The sequence below is a fragment of the Eleutherodactylus coqui genome, chromosome 13 (genome assembly GCF_035609145.1).
Source record: "Eleutherodactylus coqui strain aEleCoq1 chromosome 13, aEleCoq1.hap1, whole genome shotgun sequence".
Taxonomy (NCBI): Eukaryota; Metazoa; Chordata; class Amphibia; order Anura; family Eleutherodactylidae; genus Eleutherodactylus; species Eleutherodactylus coqui.
The window spans coordinates 104,447,093-104,459,806 of record NC_089849.1 but is presented as its reverse complement, the minus strand read 5'-3'; the positions used below and the strand labels follow the sequence as shown (position 1 = coordinate 104,459,806).

Below are 12,714 nucleotides of genomic sequence, written 5' to 3'. Positions count from 1 at the left end.
TGCTTGTTTGCTGAATTCCTTTTTGCTGCTCTCCGTCTTGCAGCGGATGTGGGATTAAAAGAACTTGTTCAAAGCCTCTCTGGACATCAGGTTTATCAGGCTGATTTCCCCGTCAGGCACCAGGTGAGTTTACACCGATTGGTTTTATAATATTACATTATTCACCTGGCGCGTCCCTGACCTATTTCTTATCTCTGTCTCTCTGTCGTTCTCTCTTTCTGTCTGACTCTCTATGCTCTCTCTTTCTATTGCTCTCTCTCTGTTTCTCTATCACCCTCCCTCTGTCTGTTTCCTTTTGCTCTCTCTCTCTCTGTCTGTTTCTCTATTGCTCTGTCTGTCAGCCTCTCTATCACTCTGTCTGTCTCTCTATCGCTCTCTCTGTCTCACTATCTATCTCTCTCTTTCTGTCTCTATTGCTCTCATTCTGCTGTTTCTCTATTACTTTCTCTGGGTCTCTCTGTGGCTCTCTGTCTCTTTCTATTGCTCTCTCTGTCTATCACTCTCATTCTGCTGTCTATTGCTCTCTCTCTCTGTCTCTCTATTGCTATGTCTCTTTATTTATCTATCACTCTCTGTCTATCGCTCTCTCTGTCTCTCTACCCTCTCTCTCTCTGTTACTCTGTTTATCGCTCTCTGCCTGTTTCTCTCTGTCGCTATCTCTGTCTCTCTATGCTCTCTTTCTATTGCTCTCTCTCTGTTTCTCTATCACCCTCCCTTTGCCTGTTTTCCTATTGCTCTCTGTCAGCCTCTCTATCACTCTGTACATCTCTCTATCGCTCTCTCTCTCTGTCTCACTATCTATCTCTCTTTCTGTCTATTGCTCTCTCTCTGTCTCTCTATTGCTTTCTCTCTGTGTTAATATCGCTATTTCTCTCACTGTCTTTCTCTCTATCGCTATTTCACTCTGTCTCTCTAATGTTTTCTCTCCCTGTGTCTGTCTCTCTATCATGGTCTGTCTCTCTATCGCTGTCTCTCTACCGCTCCTTCTCTCACTGTCTCTCTTTATCGCTCTCTCACTCTGTCTCTCTATTGCTCTCTCTTACTGTCTCTTTATCATTGTCTTTCTCGCTATCGCTGTTGCTCTCACTGTCTCTCTATCATTATCCCTCTATTGCTCTTTCTCTCACTCTCTCTCTCTATTGCTCTCTCCCTCTGTCTCTCTATTGCTCTCTCTGTCTCTCTATCGCTATTTCTCTCACTGCCTCTCTCTCACTCTGTCTCTCTATTGCTATCTCTGTCTGTATCTTTATCACTGTCTCTCTCGCTGTCTGTCTATCACTCTTTCTTTCACTGCCTCTCTCTATTTCTCTCTCTGCCTCTATCACTATCTCTCTCTGTCTCTCTACTGCTATCTCTCTAACGCTGTCTCTGTCCCTCTATCGCTCTTGGTTGGGCAGTGTATGGTGCAGCTTAGCAGTATATGCTGTGTTGCTTAGCAACGCTTCCTTCATTCCAGCGCATGCCCGAAGCACAGCGCCCATAGACGTAACATTGTAACTGTCGCCCCGCCTGACAGTCCCTGAATGTATTACACTGACGTGATTATTTACAGCAGCGGTAAGCGTGTGTGTCATCTAATGACACCATCATCATACACCAAAGGGGGCAAAGTGTGGTGCAGGAAAACCATGTAGGCTTATTAATATTAGATGGGGACACATGTAAACTGCGTGGAGTACATCAAGGCACAATTTCTTTTTAGAGGGAATTAAAAAAAAACATCAATTCCATCATTGTTGTACAGATATCATTTTTATGACATTCACTGCACAGTATAAATGACTTGTTAATGCAGACTATCTAAATTTGTCACTTCTTGTCTTCCTTGCCCGTTCCATCTAGTTTTACTCATGCAAGCACACAATTTCAATGTCTTTGCGCAATATCAGGAATTAGCCAACATCGTCTCTCAGGTCTTTTTGGGCTGATGGTTTCATCTTACATCTCATTCATGTCGCGCACACTCCATTGGGATGGAGCATGGGAACCGGAGAGGAGGTGAATATAGAAAATGCCTCCTATGGCTCCCCGTCACCTCCCCGAACAGCATGATAACTATATTTTATTGTGTTGTTTGGAGAAAACAGGATCCCTTTAACACCAAAGAGACTTATCTGACAGTGGAATAGGAGAATAGGACGGGAGCTGCAGATTAGATAGGAGACACCTTCAGACTAGAAGCATAACCAGCATCCTCCATAAGGAGGAGCTGGAATAAATGTATCTAGACAAGCGTCAATTGTCAACTAGGACAAACACTTTCCAGCCAACCAATCCAACCACACCAACAGAGAAATGCTCATGTCAGCTTCCAGTGCCAGAGTGACACTAAGTATTCATCGGAGTGTGGATTACGTGGGCTGCGGCTAACACTTTAATGTCACCACAGTGCTAATCTAACACAGCCGGCAAACCATGACAGTCATATTCTTCAAGAGTTGGTGTAAGAAGTCGGCTGACTTCTGAAGTTGGCTACAGCTTTTACCATAGGGATGAGCTGCATCTCAATGGGGAGGATCCAGCTGTGCTGGTGGAGAAGTTGGCTAGGTGGTTGGAGGAGTGTTTAAACTAGGGACTGGGGAAAGGACAACCAGAGAGATAGAGGAAAAGACGGTGTAGACAGTGACGTGGAACTAAGTAATGAGAATGGGGGTAGAGCGGTGGGAGCCATTAGTACAGTTAGAACTGGCAGAATAGTTAATAGGGATACACTTAAAATAAAGAAAACAAAGATCTGGTACCGTGTTAGCCAGTAGAGCAAAATGTGATTGTTCTCAGCAAGAGAAACGACGTAATCTTGTAGATATGATACCTTTTAATGGCTAACAAAAATACATGATGTAATAATAGCGAGCTTGCGAACCAAGCCTGAAGAAGAACCCTGCGTTGGTTCGCAAGCTCGCTATTATTACATCATGTATTTTTGTTAGCCATTAAAAGGTATCATATCTACAAGATTACGTCGTTTCTCTGGCTGAGAACAATCACATTTTACTTAAAATAAAATTACCCCAAACGTTGTAAACTATATGATGACTAAGGCCTCCTTCCCACGAACGGATTTACGCCGCGTAAATTCGCGGCAAAAATCCGCTGCGTTGCACCCTGCTATTAGGTTCTATTGAACCTAATAGCACAATGCTCACGATGCGTAATTCCACCGTGGAATTACGCACCGCGATTTCTCCCGTCCTCACCCGCAGCATGCTCTATTTTCTGCGGGTGAGGATGGGCTGTACGCGCTGACGGCTTCCATTGCAGTCAATGGAAGCCGTCCGTTCACGCTATCTCCCGCTGTAACCAGCGGGAGATAGCGTGAAAAAACGCTTTCCCGCCCACCGCCGCGCGTCATATGACGCCATATGACGCGGCCGGCCGCGTCACGTGACACGGCCGGCCGCGCACGTGACACGGCCGGTGACGCGGCGGCGGTGGGCGGTGATGCGGCGGCGGTGGGCGGGGAAGCGATTTCACGCTATCTCCCGCAGGTAAGTATAGGGGCTCTGGGGGGCGCCGTGACGGGCTTCACTGCGTAATATTACGCGGCGGAGCCCGTCACGCTCGTGGGAAGGAGGCCTAATGCTAAAAGTCTGACCAATAATGTAGACAAACTGGAAGGAATAATGTCTGAGGAAAACTATGACATAGCTGGAATAACTGAGGCCTGGTTGGATGAAAGTTGTGACTGGACGGTGAACTTACAGGGTTACAGTCTGTTCAGACGGGATTGTAAAATCCTGTTTAAAGCCCACATTCTAGGAAGATATATGTGAGAGAGATGAAAATGTGGAGTCGCTATGGGTAGAGATACATGGAGGGAAAAACAATAATAAAATCCTCATAGAGGTTTTCTATAGGCCAACAAACATACCGTATATACCGGCGTATAAGACGACTTTTGAACCACCAAAAATCTGCTCTGAATTTGGGGGTCATCTTATACGCCGGTAATACAAAAAAAAGAAAGTGTCAAAAAAAAAAATCATTACTCACCTCCCCCGGCGTTCTGCGGCGCTGCTGCAGGCTGTTGCTCCCTCCTGGTCCCCGGCAGAGCATTGCTTTCTGAATGCGGGGCTTGAAATCCCCGCCTCCAGAAAGCTAATACTGTGACTGGCTAACACACGCCGTCAGTCAATCATTGAATGGCTGTGATTGGCTGAAGGCGCACGTGTGTTAGTCAATCACAGCCATTCAATGATGTCATTGAATGGCTGTGATTGGGTGAAGGCACGTGTGTTTTAGCCAATCACGGCCATTCAATGATGTCATTGAATGGCTGTGATTGGCTGACGGCGTGTGTTAGCTAATCACAGTATTAGCTTTCTGGAGGCGGGGATTTCAAGCCCCGCGTCCAGAAAGCAATGCTCTGCCGGGGACCAGGAGGGAGCGACGTCCTGCAGCAGCGCCGCAGAACGCCGGGGGAGGTGAGTAATGATTTTTTTTTTTTTGCTCCGCTGTATTCCCGGCGTATAAGGTGACAGTTGGGGGGTCGTCTTATACACCCCGTCGCCTTATACGCCGGAATATACGGTAATAGAAGCCACCACAAATCTATTAAATAGTTTTTTCTCTGGTGTATTCACAGAGAAAAATGAAATGTCAGATGAGATGCTGAGTGATAAAGTAAACTCTTCCCCAAATATCAGCAGTTTAACCCAGGAAGAAGTGCAGAGCCACCTTAAAAAGATTAAGCTAGAAATATCACCAGATTCTGATAGCATAGATTCCCCGGGTTCTAAGGGAATTTAGACTTGTAATAGACAGACCACTGTTTCTTATATTGAAGGACTCTGTAGTGATGGGGTCTATTTCGTTGGATTGGCGTATTGACAATATGGTGCCAATATTCAAAAAAGGGGGCAAAAAATGAACATGAAAACTAGAGACCAGTAAGTCTTACTTGTTGGTAAAATGTTTAAAGAGATGCCCGATGTACCCAGTGTACCTCAATGAGAATAGTTATATAACTGTGTATCAGTACAGGTTTATGAAGGGTCACTCCTGTCATACCAATTTGATCAGCTTCTATGAGGAGGTAAGTTCTAGACTGGACCGGGGACAATCACTGGATCTTGTGTATCTGGACTTTCCAAAGCCTTTGATACTGGGCCAAATCAAAGGTTGGTATATAAGATAAGAATGCTTGGTCTGGGCAAGAATGTGTGTAAGTAAGTAAATAACTGGTCAGTGAGAGAAAGGAGAGGGTGGTTATAAATGGTACATACTCTGGGTCACCATTACTACTGGGGTACCACAGGGGGCAGTATTGGGTTCTATCCTTTTTATTTATATTTATTAATGACCTTGTAGAAGGATTGTACAGTAAAATCTTAATATATTGCAGATGATACAAAATTATGTAACATAATTAAAACAAGAGAGAACGCAAGGCAGTTGCAAGGAGATCTGGATAAGTTGGGGGCAGAAAAGTGGAAAATGAGGTTTAACACTGATAAATGTAAGGCTATGCACATGGGCAGTGGAAGTACATGTCAACTTGAAACAGCTATCTGAGTATGGTTTCTGGCTTGGTTTCCTTTTCACAATCATTGTTTTAAAGACTTGTTTAAAGAGTCGTATATTGATTTGAAGGAATGCTGCTATCCAATAGGTGGCGCTGTTCCATCTTTCTTATTTGCATATATTACCCAGAGGAGCATGCATGGCCTTATAAGTGTCCTCACTCACCTCCTAGGTGTCTCCACACCCCTTCTGAGTGCTCTCCTTGGGGAGAGACGATGCCCCTCCTGACCCACTCACCTCCCAAGTGTCTCCACAAACCTTTTGGGTGCTCTCCTTAAGGAGAGACAACACCCCTCTTGACCCATATCACAGGCCTCTCACCAGCTAAGCCAGAAACCTACTGCACACTGATGAGGAGCAAACACCTGAAACAGCTGTCTGTGTATAGTTTTCTGGCTTCCCAATCATTGTTTTACAAACTTGTTTAAAGAGTCCTACATTGATTTGAAGGAATGCTGCCATCCAATAGGTGGTGCTGCAGAGGAATTGTCCCATCTTCCTTATTAGCACCATTGCACACTAAATCAGGAAACCACTGGGTAAAACTGACATGGAGAAGGACTTGGGGAAAGTAATAAATGTTTCTCTAGTTATTAATGTGTAAAATTGCACAAAAGTTTTAATAAAAGCTAAAGTAATAAACGGAATGGGTGGACTACAATACCCAGTCTAGAACTCATCCTGCAAAAAACAAGCCCTTATAGAGCTCAGTCAATGGAAAAATAAAAATGTTATGGTTCTTGGAATGCAGCGACACAAAAACAAATCTTTAAAAAAGAAAAAAAAAACGTTTTTTGTGTACAAAAAAGCAAAAAAAAAATAAAAAAATTAATGAACATGGTATCGCCGTTATCGTGCTGCTGACCCAGAGAATAATGTAATCATATTATAATGTGTATTTACTTTGCTGACTGAACGCTGTAAAAATGAAATCCAAAAGACAAATGGCAGAACTTCCTTTTTTTTCACCAAACCCCTAAAAAATTCATTTTACAGCACATTATATTTACCCAAAAATTAAGCCATTAAAAAATACTAGTTGTCCCCCAAAATAACCAGCCCTCCTATGGCTATGTCAATGGAAAAATTAAAGCCTTATGGCTTTATACATGCGACAATGAAAAAAACAAAAAAAATTGGTTGGTCATTAAGGTGCAAAGAAGGCTTCGTTACTAAGGGGTTAAGGGGCCAACACGTTCTGTACAATTTGTTTTACTGTTTATATAATTGAAGAACAGTTCAGGGTTAGTTTTACCCTCTTTGGCAATAAGTCTCTCTGTCTCCATCTTTGCTTCTTTTATCTGCTTTTTACCTAATTTTTTTTCTCATAGGTTTTAGTGCTTCTTCAATGCCTTCTTGTTTTTATAGTTTAAATGTGTTCTTTTTGCTGTTTATTGCCCCCTTTACATCTTTATTGGGCTTATTGCCTTGGCACCTCTGTTCCATCATAGAAATCTGCTGATGTAAGAGTTCGCCGTAGTGGTCAATGACAGCCTCAAGATTTTCTGGGAAGAAATGAATGATCCAGGACCAAGCTCTGACTGAGACCACAGTCAGAGCTAGACAGAAGATTCAATGGCAATTCAGTCCAGCCTCAGCCAGACTAAATAGCCATGACAATTACCCTCAAATGCGGCTAAGCATGTTCCACCTAATACCACATCCACCAGGGCCAGAAGATAGAAAACCACCTGCAAAACCTGTTCCAGACTATCAGCACGGCAGCAATCCCAGAACCGCCGCAGCAGGTAATTCATCCAATGGCAAACCATAAGGAACAACTAAATTGAAAAGAAAAAATAAGTAAAAAAAACACTGCCTGATGCAAAAATTCTAACAATGTATTTGACTTCGAGAGGTGAAATACTACTAGAATCACAATTAAATATTCTTGTGAAAAAATTTTTTTTTTTCCAGCAGTGTTCTTAAAATGTCAGAAAAGGCCTTTTTTTCACCTTAAAATAGGACCTGATTACCGAGAAAGTAGTGATGCGTTCAGGGTTGGAGTGATGGAACCTCCACAAACTGTATTATATAGTTGAAAGGCCACTTCCCATAGAGGTTGCAGTAATTGGCAACTCAACCATATATGGCTATATATTCCAATATCAGAAAGGCACCACCAGTAGGAGGTAGCGGCTGTAGAGAACATCTTGTGAAGGGTAGTAGGCATCTATACCAATGAGACAGGGTCTTAAAATTCTTTTCCTGTCACCTCCTAGGGTAGGTAATATATTTTGCCCTTTTTTCTGAAGAGAAGGTTCAGTTAAGTTCAATCCCCCATTTAGAGCCATAAGGAAGATCCCCAGATATAGGAAGACATTCTGAGTGACCACTATTCTGCTCCACATAAACTGAGTTCTCAGAGTTTGAACCCTGAATGACTTCTCACAGACTGACCTCTGAGCTGCTCCTCATAGCCTTGTCTATCATCTGCCCCCATAGCTCTGCCTCTGAGCTGCTCCACTTCATCTGCTCCCCATAGCCCTGCCTATGAGCTGCTTCTCACAGCCTTGTGCTTCATCTGCTTCCCATAGCCCTGCCTCTAAGCTGCTCCTCATAGCCTTGTCCTTCATCTACCCCCCCTAGCTCTGGCTCTGAGTTACTCCTCATAGCCTTGTGCTTCATCTGTTCCCCATAGCCCTGCCTCTGAGTTGCTCCTCATAGTCTGGTCCTTCATCTGCTCCCCATAGCCCTGCCTCTGAGCTGCTCCTCATAGCCTTGTACTTCATCTGTACCCTGTAGCTCTGACTCTGAGCTGCTCCTCATAGCCTTGTCATTCATTTGCACCCCATAGCTCTGCCTCTTAACTCCCCGTCATAGTGTTGTCTTTCATCTACTCCCTATAGCCCTGCTTCTGAGCTACTCCTCATAGCCTGGACCTTTATCTGGTCCTCGTAGCTCTGCCTCTGAGCTGCCCCACATAGCTCTGGCCTTCATCTACTCCCCATAGCTCTGCCTCTAAGCTGCTTCTCATAGCCGTGTCCTTCATCTGCTCCCCATAGCTCTGGCTCTGAGCTGCCCCTCATAGCTTGGTCCTTCATCTGCTCCCCGTAACTTTGCCTCAGAGCTGCTCCTCATAGCCGGGTCCTTCATCTTCTCCCTATAGAGCTGCCTCTGAGCTTCTCTTTATAGCCTGGTCCTTCATCTGCTCCCCATAGCCCTGCCTCTGAGATGCTCCTCTTAGCCTTGTGCTTCATTTGCTCCCCGTAGCTCTGGCTCTGAACTGCTCCTCATAGTTTGATCCTTCATCTGCTCCCCATAGCCTTGCCTCTGAGCTGCTCCTCATAGCCTTGTCCTTCATCTGCTTCCCCTAGCTCTGCCTCTTAGCTGCTCCTCATAGCCTTATCCTTAATCTACTCTCTATAGCCCAGCCTCGGAGCTGCTCCTCATAGCCTGGCCCTTCATCTGCTTCCCATACGCTCGCTCTGAGTTGCTCCTTATACCCTTATCCTTCATCTGCTTCCTATAGCTCTGCCTCTTAGCTGCTCCTCATAGCCTTGGCCTTCATCTACTCTCTATGGCACTGCCTCTGAGCTGCTTCTCATAGCCTTGTCCTTAATCTACTCTCTATAGCCCTGCCTCGGAGCTGCTTCTCATAGCCTAGCCCTTCATCTGCTTCCCATACGCTCCCTCTGAGCTGCTCCTTATACCCTTGTGCTTTATCTGCTTCCCATAGCCCTGCCTCTGAGCTGCTCCTCATAGCCTTGTCCTTCATCTGCTCCCCATAGCCCTGCCTCTGAGCTGCTCCTCATAGCCTTGTACTTCATTTGCTCCCCATAGCCCAGCCTCTGAGCTGCTCCTCATAGCCTTGTCCTTCATCTGCACCCCATAGCACTGCCTCTGAGCTGCCCCTCATAGCGTTGTCTTTCATCTACTCCCTATAGCCCTGCTTCTGAGCTACTCCTCATAGCCTGGACCTTTATCTGGTCCCTGTAGCTCTGCCTCTGAGCTGCTCCTCATAGCCTTGGCCTTCATCTACCCACCATAGCTCTGTCTTTAAGCTGCTTCTCATAGCCGTATCCTTCATCTGCCCCCCATAGCTCTGCCTCTGAGGTGCTCCTCATAGCCTTGTGCTTCATCTGCTCCCCATAGCTCTGTCTCTGAGCTGCCCCTCATAGCCTGGTCCTTCATCTGCTCCCCGTAGCTTTGCCTCTGAGCTGCTTCTCATAGCCGGGTCCTTCATCTGCTCCCTATAGAGCTGCCTCTGAGCTTCTCCTCATAGCCTGGTCCTTCATCTGCTTCCTCATAGCCCTGCCACTGAGATGCTCCTCTTAGCCTTGTGCTTCATCTGGCCCCCGTAGCTCTGGCTCTGAACTGCTCCTCATAGTCTGGTCCTTCATCTGCTCCCCATAGCCTTGCCTCTGAGCTGCTCCTCATAGCCTTGTACTTCATCTGCTCCTCATAGCCTTGTCTCTGAGCTGCTTTTCATAGCCTTGTCCCTCATCTGCTCCCCATAGCCCAGCCTCGGAGCTGCTCCTCATAGCTTGGTCCTTCATCTGCTCCCCATAGCCCTGCCTTTGAGCTGTTCCTCATAGCTTTCTACTTCATCTGCTTCCCATAGCTCTGACTCTTAGCTGCTCCTCATAGCCTTGGCCTTCATCTACTCTCTATAGCACTGCCTCTGAGCTGCTCCTTGTAGCCTGGCCCTTCATCTGCTCCCTATAGCCCTGCCTCTGAGCTGCTCCTCATAGCCTTGTCCTTCATCTACTCTGTATTGTCCTGCCTCTAAGCTGCTCCTCATACCCAGGTTCTTCATCTGCTCCCCCTAGCTTTGCCTCTGAGCTGCTCCTCATAGCCTTGTCCTTCATCTGCTCCGCATAGCTCTGCTTCTGAGTTGCTTCTCATAGCCTTGTCCTTCATCTGCCCCACATAGGCCTGACTCTAAGCTGCCCCTCATAGACTTGTCCTTCATCTGTCCCCCATAGCCCTGATTCTGAGCTGCCCATCATAGACTTGTCCTTCATCTGTCCCCCGTAGCCCTGACTCTGAACTGCCCCTCATAGACTTGTCCTTCATCTGCTCCCTATAGCCCTGCCTCTGAGCTGCCCCTCACAGCCATGTCCTTCATGTACCCCCCATAGCTTTGCCTTTAAGCTGCTCCTCGTAGCATGGTCCTTCATCTGCTCCCCATAGCTCTGCCTCTGAGCTGCTCCTCGTAGCATGGTCCTTCATCTGCACCCTGTAGCTCTGCCTCTGAGCTGCTCTTCATAGCCTTGTCCTTCATCTGCACCCCATAGTTCTGCCTCTGAGCTGCCCCTCATAGCGTTGTTTTACATCTACTCCCTATAGCCCTGCCTCTGAGCTACTCCTCATAGCCTGGTCTTTTATCTGGTCCCCGTAGCTCTGCCTCTGAGCTGCCCCTCATAGCCCTGGCCTTTCTTCTACTCCCCATAGCTCTGCCTCTAAGCTGCTCCTCATAGCCTGGTCCTTCATCTGCTCCCCATAGCCCTGCCTCTGAGCTACTCCTCATAGCCTCTTCCTTCATCTGCATCCCATAGCTCTGGCTCTGAGCTGCCCCTCATAGCGTTGTCTTTCATCTACTCCCTATAGCTCTGCCTCTAAACTGCTCCTCAAAGCCTGAACCAGGTTCTTTTAAAAGCCTGACCCCTGGGCAGCTCTTCACAGCTTGAACGTTGACTTGCTCCTCTTATATTAATATTCACACTCTGTCAAAATGGTGAAAACCTTGACAAACTCCTTTATAATTCAAAGTGTATGCAGAACAGTTATTCTTTGGGCCAGAATTGGGTGTTATGTCTTTGCTGTGGCCCATGTTGTGCCGCCCTGCTTGGCTCTACTACCTAAAATGATCATAGTATAATCAGTAGCATCCAATACTGAATTTGTGTCACACACAAAGCGCAACAGCTGCTCCTTTTACCGGACCCGTCACTGAGGTCAATTGTGTCCTTTACATTTGCTCAATAACCTTATAATAAACTATCATCTACCTATCGTCACATGACATGGACCTATGGGATGACCAGCAGCAGACATGTCCGACATCAGCCAAAATATGGAGAAGGTGATGGGAGCTGCAGGGTCTCTAGTCATCCCCTTCATGGTGCAGTCAATCCTTAGATAATTCATTGTAACCCGTTTCTGCCCACCCTGAAGTCACCCTGAAGTACACACAGTCCTGATACAAGAGTCTCAAAATGTTGCAACACATAAAACAAGAATAAGTGCAGCTTGCTCTTCCTTCCCAGCTCTTAATCCCTGTGGCCACTTACCCTGAGATGAGTGGGGGGCCTGCAGAGAAGTGGGGGTCCTGCAGTGTGTGGGTCTTGCGTTGTGTGCAGTTGTAGTAGGAGGGGAAGCCTCCTGCTCCTGGCCCCCTCCGCTCTGCGTTCTGTGCTGTGTGTGGATCTACTGTGCTCATGTGGGTCAGAGGCAGATGTGAGGGGTTTGTATTTTTGGGCCTCTGTCCAAACTTCTCTCTGTTGTATTGAGTAAGGCCCCCTTCCTAAACTTTGCCCAGATTCTCAGTTAGTTGCTATTTGTGAAGATCTGACACAAAAAATCAGGAGTGAAGCAGATCACACAACTCTGCCCTATAAATAATGACTATGAGTGATACTCTGTACTTACCAGCACTTCATTCAAGACACATTAGTATAGGAGGGCTTATTCATGCGGGTGATTTTAACCCCTTCATGACGCGGCCATTTTTTTCCATTTTCATTTTAACTCCTTTATTTATCCATCGACGTCGCTGTATGAGGTCTTGTTTTTTGCGGGATGAGTTGTATTTTTCAATGGTGCTATTTAATGTACCATATAGCGTACTGAGCAACTTTAAAAAATTCTAAGTGCAGTAAAATGAAAAAAAATGACATTCCGCCATCTTTCGCTGCGTCTTGTTTCTACGGCGCGCAAACTGCAACAAACATGACATGATAACTTTATTCTATGGGTCAGTACGATTACTATGATACCAAACATATGTAGTTTTGTTTTTTTTTACTATACTACTTTTATTTTTTTCAAAGACATTTAATTTTTTTAGATTATTTTTTGCCGCCATCTTCTGCACGCAATAATTTTTTTATTTTTCCATCAACATAGTTGTCCGAGGGGTCATTTTTTTGAGAGACGGCCAGTAGTGTGCGTTGGTATCATTTTGGAATACATACGACTTTTTCATTGCCTTTAATTGCCTTTTTTCTTTGAGACAGGGTGACCAAA

General features: G+C 45.7%; 1 pseudogene; it reads right to left on the bottom strand.

Moving 5' to 3' along the window:
* LOC136588042 (ABC-type organic anion transporter ABCA8-like) overlaps window positions 1-11,877 on the bottom strand; it is a 145,223-nt pseudogene extending 133,346 nt beyond the window's left edge.
* Window positions 11,878-12,714: the final 837 nt, after the last annotated feature.